This window comes from Coenobita brevimanus, chromosome 80 (genome assembly GCF_032717465.1).
Source record: "Coenobita brevimanus isolate Jiangsu-jjx chromosome 80, ASM3271746v2, whole genome shotgun sequence".
NCBI classification, from domain to species: domain Eukaryota; kingdom Metazoa; phylum Arthropoda; class Malacostraca; order Decapoda; family Coenobitidae; genus Coenobita; species Coenobita brevimanus.
The window spans coordinates 16,475,911-16,483,517 of record NC_137033.1 but is presented as its reverse complement, the minus strand read 5'-3'; the positions used below and the strand labels follow the sequence as shown (position 1 = coordinate 16,483,517).

The 7,607-nt window shown below is 37.8% G+C and overlaps 1 pseudogene across 1 annotated transcript; it reads left to right on the top strand.

Moving 5' to 3' along the window:
* Window positions 1-260: 260 nt before the first annotated feature.
* On the top strand, window positions 261-7,607 carry LOC145409248 (cofilin/actin-depolymerizing factor homolog pseudogene; annotated as a pseudogene). Its single transcript, XR_013899070.1, has 2 exons — window positions 261-284; window positions 5,636-7,607. The product of XR_013899070.1 is annotated as a cofilin/actin-depolymerizing factor homolog pseudogene (transcript).

Sequence of the window (7,607 nt, the reverse complement as noted above, 5' to 3'; positions counted from 1 at the left end):
GAATTTTGACTTTGCAACTCTGCCTACGAGTACTCGATCAAAGTTTTCTCAGCCAGATACTTTGAGCGTCGATTTTTGTTGCTTAGTTCCAACAGATCCAGCAACATCCTAGATATTTTTGCAGAATTTTGGCACTATTCTAGATATCCAAATTATCTTCTTGAGATTTTCAGGAATTATATTTAACGACACCTAGCATTTTCGGGGAGCAAGTTTAGCGGTACCTGGACTTGGTAACTCTATTTACGTGATCGTCAGCTGCTGTCTGGACCCGCAACTGAGAGGTAGGTGCCATTTCCCCTCTCCTTCATTGTAATAATTATCTCTTCCCATTTTATTTCTTACCTTGACGTGGTGACTGGGCAATGGTGCATATATTCAGGCGGGTCGTGGAGTATTTATGGAAAGATTTGTTGCAGAAAATTGGTATAATCGTCTGGTAAACTTTGGACGAGGTCAAGTTGATTGCAAAAGGAAATTGGAAAGCACATTGACAGGTTAGATATGCAACGTTATTCCGAGTTATTATCCGACCTTCCAGTTATTAAATACCCTCCTCAGGCTGTAATTGTTAAGTTGTAAATGCAGTGACGTAACAGGGCTTAATGAAAAACGGTATGGGCTGTAAGTTGTGATTGAGGTTCTTATCATTCATTGCCAAGTATGCCGGTTCCTGGCCTTGATTTCCAAGCAAAGTTATGATAATTTCTCTGTCTAGTAAATCAGATTATAGTTTGCAGTAAGAACTAAAGACACTGGAAGATTTTACACATCTTGCCTTTCCAGCAAAGAAGTAGGTTCTCAATTTTTTTTTCTATTGAAACCGATTTTTTTTTTTTTTTTTTACAAGAGCAAGAAATATAGGATAATGCTGCTCTCCCTGTTCTTATTTTCCTGCTGGGGAGCGGGGTGGCTCAGTGGTAAAGCGTGTAAGTGGAGATGGTGAAGTCGAGGGTTTGTGCTGTGCCCGGGTAGCTGCCCTTCCTGGGAGGGGTAGTGCTCTCATGCAACCCTAGCAGAGCAGTAAGATCTGTCTAGGTCTAGTTTGAGGGAATAATCCCCTCCTGCTAAAGCTAAGTTAGATAACTGTAGTTTTTTTTCTTTTTTTTTTCAAGCAATAGACATGAAAAGGTCCTGAACTTTCTCATATCTGTCTTATTGACAAATAAAATTTGTAATTTTTGTCATAACCAAAAATTGCATTTGCATAAGACACACGGAAAGATTCTTTTATCATCTTACCTCTTAAAACACTAGAAAAGTTTGTGGTAATTTGTTTCTGCAAAAGTAGGGGGATGAGAAATCTGGGAAAATGTTGCAAAAACAGATAATACAACCTGTGTCATAAGTTTGTTATACCCTTTAAAGTTTAACTTGGCCAAAAATTGCCATCTCAATATTGAGTGCTGAGTTGTAACTACTGTACCTGTATAGATTAACACTAGCATGCAATGTGCATTATAAGAAAGTGCTATAGAAAACATGTACAATTTTAGCATTCTTTATTAATTTTCTTGCTTCAGTCCATTCTTGACTGGGGGATAAATCTGTGGTTTTTCACTTGTTTTTCTATGATTTGTACATTTTACCTTCATTTCCATCAGTAAATTACTTTTTTTTTTTTTTTTTTTTTTTTTTTTTTATAAATAGTACAGCGGCCTCTTCTGAACTAGCCTAAGTGAAGTACAAGCCATTTAGGGCCATTTTCACAGTCATCCCCAACATTTCAGGCCCGAGTATGAGTCAGGCCTAAACTGAAAGCACCTTTGGATTTCACTGATCCTCAGAATGGCTTTTGGGAGTTTACTAACATGGGGACAGGACTGTTGATGCAGTAGGGTTGGTAGTTCTGGGTGGCCAAAACGTGGATGTAGTGCACCATTAGAAGGAAAGGCATGAGAGAGGGGGGTGTGAGTTGGGAGCGGGGCAGTGAAATGGCAGTGGACAGGGCAACGTGGAGGCGATTTGTTTGTGGCCACCCCAAACGGGATTGAGGCATCTGGCAATAGATAGATAGATAGTCCTTCCAGTTGTTGAGAATATTAAGAAAACAGAATGTGGTGAATGGTTTGGCTGGAAAACCCACTTCACACAACTCTTGTTAATATAGTCAGGAGTGAAGAAATTCATCTGAAGGCAGCAGAAGTAAAGAATAAGAAAGGTCACCGGAATGAAAGCTAACTAACGGCAACCTTGCCTGAGTTGCCACGTGCCTACTTGAATCATTGGAAGTAAGTTGAAATGTGATGAATACTGTTTATTGTAAGAAAAAGTATTAAAAAAAAAAATAATAAGTAACAAATATATACCGTACTAATGTCTGTTGAGTGATGGTTTGATTTATTAATGGATTTAGTATTAGTACTGTATGTGAACATGGGGTAGTTTCCAAATGGGGTTTGTAGTTGTAGTAGTAGTTCCTTAGGCAGTCTGGCTGAACAGCCCCAAGTCCCTAAAGAAGGCCACGGCCGAGACCGGGCCTTCTCACAGAGCACTCAAGGGGTGTATGTTATGTTGTTGGGGCAATGGGGTGTGTTAGTTATATCAGCTGTACAGTATTACATTGTGTTATTGTGCTGTGAGGCATGGGGGAAAGTGTGGAGATTTGGTTCCTGAATGGATGCTGCATTAATGTCTCGGCACCATAGCAGGTGAATCGTGGGTGCCAGACAAAACTGACAGTCACTACAAATCCTCAGATCCTCATGGTTGAGGCACACTCTAACAGTACTGATATGGATCCACTTATCTCTAATATCCTGAATCAAGTGGCTTTTTTTTTTTTTTTTTTTTTTTTTTTTTTTCCCCCTAGACTTTTATTCACCTGTGGACTTTTCAGTCATGAGGTTTGTCCTAAGGTAAATACAGTACAGTACATATGTCTGGTGGCAGCAAGAATAAATCCACCTGTTAACATCATTCGAGTGAAGACTTAAATACTTAAACTGTATTTGTGTGTTTTGGGAACATGAGCATTGTAAGGAGCTCTAGTGTTGGAGGAAGAAGTAGTGAGTCATGAGGGAGTGCTGTTATCTAGCTTTGAATATCAGATAAGACCCGTCATCTGTTAACAGATTACAGTTGCCGTAGCTAACTGCTGTTGTGCTGTCTTTCATCCTACATTCTGGTGTGTGCAACCTCCTATACATCGTTCATTATATGGTACAGTACCGTATATAATTGCTCATCCCATCAGTATGAAGAGGTCCTTTACAGTAGTCCTCATTATGTCAGGGATATGTTTCAAAATCATTACAGTTCCCACGCGGTTGGTGTTGAAGGTGCAGTATTTGCAAAATGGGGGAAACTTACGTATGGTAGACACTTTAGGTAGCAGTGGAGCTTTGGCCATATATTGCTGAAGTAAAACTAGTATAAGTGGCCCACACATTTCACATGTGGAACCTGAAGGCCTGACAGCACTCGCATCACTACTCTTCTTCAGCACTCCCATTTTTAACTAGGTTAAATGCCTAAAAAAAGTATAGCTCGATTTGTATCAATAAAGATAATGGCCATTGTTGGAACATTTGCATTTGACACACACACACAACCTCTCTATGTCCATTTTTTGCTGTGGGCAAATTTTAACTTTATTCATTATAATGACCTTGCTTGACCTTCAGTGTCAGATCTATGTCTACCACACCTTTTCTGGGGGTGAGGAGCATTTTTTGTTTTATGCCTTGACCTCAGATTTTGACTCCATAGACTTTTTAGAAAATCAAATTTTGAAATGGCTTTTTTAATGGTCTTTGTTGACCTTAAAGGCCAAAGTAACACAACCATTGATAAAATTGGTTGCACATTAAGGGGGGTGTCTATGAAGTGATTTTTTTATTTTTATTTATATATATATTTTTTTTCTGTGAATGCCACCTATGTTTTTTATGGCATACTCCCAAATTTAGTACTGGCTTTTTTTCCCCAACTACCTGGCATAAACTTACTTAGAATGCCACCTTTTATGGTTTTTATTGCGTACACCTAAATTTAGTGTTGGCTCTTTTCCTCCACCACCTGGCGTAAACTCAGTGTGGAAGTCAGTCTGTGCGAAGTGCTGACCGGCTTCCAGTTATGTACCTAATATTTAACTACAGTATAGTATTTACCTGTACAGATTTTTTTGTGTAATTTTAACTACTAGGTCATGAAGCAGAAGGATTCCTCACTTGTTTGTATTAAAAGAATTTTGTCAGCACATTTCCCAGACTTTAAGAGAGTGACTATATGAAAGTCAGCATGTGCACTACAATGTGAGTGTTTAGGTAGTCTGTCTTCTGGCTCTGAAACTTGATTTTTATTGTTTAATGCTGTAGCTATGCTGATTTTGTTAGCCGTGTGAGGTGTAGCCATGATTCAAAAGACTTCAGTATTGAGTGAATGAATGTGTCGCCAGTATTAACTGGCTTTGATGTTGATCGTTCTCCCACTGTACTTCCTGTTTCTTTTAGTGGTTCTACCTCACATCATCCTTAAGTGTGAATGAAGGTTAACATAATGGTGATACAGTCAGTTACAAGGAAAGGAGACAGAAAGCCGTTGTGGAATTGACAAGTAAGGGTGGTTTGATGTAAGAGCTTTCTGGTTGGAGATAATGGTGATAAGATATTCAGATGCATGTTAAGTGTTGCCTTTCCCCAAGTTTGACCAGTATATAAAGTACTGTAGTAAAATATTAAGATGGGTATATCATTAATGTACAAGAATACAGGGTTTATAGTACTGTACAGGACTGCTGAAATATTGTATTTATTTTAGGTATCTTCACGTGCTTTTGTTCAGCTAAGGAGAGACTTTTCAGACATTTAAATTATAGCTTTCTTTTACCCGTTCATTGTGAGAAATTTTCCTTATATAAAGTTGAAAAAAATTGCCCTGAACTAGTAAGAATAAGTAATCATACACCACCAGGTTCGTGTATGAAACATGTCGGCATTGGTAGCTAGTCAGTGGTTAGCCAGCATTGACACTATTCTTAGAGTGAAACGTGGCTACAAGCATGCACCTTTGTAGGCAGGAATGTCAGCCACAGGTGAATAGTTTGAGCCTAAGCTGAGACTCATATTGCTAGAGATCTTATAATGCACCTGAGATTTCAGCTTTCCAAACAGTTTTAAAGGATTAGCTAGTTTTGGCACTTAGTTTAACTACTAGCCTGTAGAAACTATGGCTGGATCATTTACTACTGGACACTTTGGTCTTAAATGCTTCAGTGGGTGCTAGAACAGTTTGTTAGGTCATTTCACTCCCAGACACTTTGCATCCAATCAACTTGCTGCTATTCTTTTCATTACTGTGGCATCCTGCTACCAGGCCATTTCACTGCCTCAGACTTTTATGAAGTTAGGTATTCATTTTGTAACTTATGAAAAACACCTTGCAAAGTATTAAGTAGCAGAATAACCTTGCAGCATGATGTCCTGGTAATGAAAAGAATAATAACAAGTTGTTTGGTAGCAAAGTGTCTGGGAGTGAAATGACCTGTAATGAACTGTACTAGAACCCATGGAAACCTCTAATGTACTATACCAAGGCCATCCTTAGTATCGGGATTCTTTTAAGAGGAAGCCTGCCATAGTTTTAGTTTCCCTGTACTCTAGTGTGTATTCATTTGGGTTTCTCTTTCCTTCAGGTTCTTTCTTCATCATTCCAGTTTGGAACTTAATTTACTGAGCAAACAAGATGACTTCAGGCGTATCAGTTGCAGACGAAATCCAGAAGGTATACTCTGAGATCAAGACCAACATGAAGTACAGATACATAATTTTCTACATTAAGGATGAGAAGACCATTGAAATAGAGAAATGTGGAGGGAGGGATGTAACATATGATGAGTTCTTGCAATGCCTTAGTGATCTTGGTCCGGAGAAGTGTCGGTATATCCTGTATGACTTTGAGTATGTGCACTCTTTTCAAGGAACAGCAGAGCCATCAAAGAAGAACAAGCTGATCCTGATGTCCTGGTGTCCTGACACGGCCAAAATTAAAACAAAGATGCTTTATTCATCAAGTTTTGGTTCCCTTAAACAGGCACTAGATGGCATTGGGAAATATATCCAGGCAACAGACATGTCTGAAGCATCCTATGAGTCTGTGTTGGAAAAATGTAGCGCATTAGATCGTTCTTAAACAGCATTCTGCTCCATTTTCCAACTTTTCATTTTATTGGATTTCGTTACTAGGACCACTAGAACTTTGTAGATTATTCTTATAACTACTAGCACTTTAGCATTTGCTCCAAATTCATGCTGGTCACCCTTGTTCGTGTATATTAGCAGTTCCGTGATCAGTAATATTAATGTATGCACGAACCTCTGACATGATATGGGTGCGGTACCAACTACTTTTGATAATGTTTAAAATCTAGTGTGTAGGATGTTTATACGAGTAAAGGACAAACATTGGAAAGTTTACCATTGTGTGCTTTTGAAGGGGTGCAAATCTTAACCCATTCATTGCTGTGGATTTACGTGGGTGTTTTCTTCAGGCTAAATCCAGACCATTTTATTCCGCCAAGGAAATTTCTGACCATCACAGTCAATTGAGAGCTCTCAGCCCTCTGAAGACTAAATTCCCCTTAACTGAACAAAATCATCTTGTAGCCTGTGAAAAATAATGTGTCCATGGAAGGTGAAAGGGTTAAGCAGAGTACAGTTGTAGTCAGTCAGCACATACTGAAGTTTTTTTTTTTTTTTTAACAACCTAACTTGGTACATATATATATATATATATATATATATATATCCCTACAACTTGATACAAATTTATGCTGTGTATAGTAACTGAGGTATCATCGAACTGACTTGACAATTCATAACACAGTATATTGTCATTATTGTTGAGAGTCGAGTTATAGCCTATTTGTACCCCTGATACACATGTACTGTACTTCTTGCAGCGTCTTGTCAAATTGCCTAAATGGTATCTGCTCTCTCTCTCTAAAAAAAAAAATCAGTATGTTATTGCCATACATGTATGATTAATGTTTAACATTCCATATTTTATCTTTTAAATGTTTGTCATTGAAATGGTTTGTTGATGGCAAAATATTACCTGTATATCTCAGCGAGTTATGTTGATCTAATAAATTAAAGAAACAACATTTGTCAAGAGGCTCCTGTTAATTAATGGGCATTGATTGTATGTCAAGTGTAATGTATATTTTCCAAAAAATGTGATTATTAATGTGATTACAATTTACATTCCATGAAATACTGGAGTACTGTAAACTGTTCTTCCGTATGGATCGGGCTTTAAAATATCCGTAATTTAGTTTTATATATTTAGGTTTACATGATACTAAATTAGCACTGGTGTCACAGTATGTGAATTATTAAGTCATTAAATATGATTTGCAGACTTATATTTATATAACCAACATAGGCTAATTTTAAAAATACTGCTTCCCATGAACATGATACATTGAGCTTTGTAAGTGTAGTTTATTAGTGCATCCAGAATCAGAGATGACTGGCTAGAGGGTTCTTGTTTTGATTCAACGGAATCATGCCATTAAAGATCGGGTAGGAATGTAGGAAATTTTTGATTGTTCACATAATAGATTTCTTTTCTTCTTAGAGAAAGTAGACATAGGACACATTCTA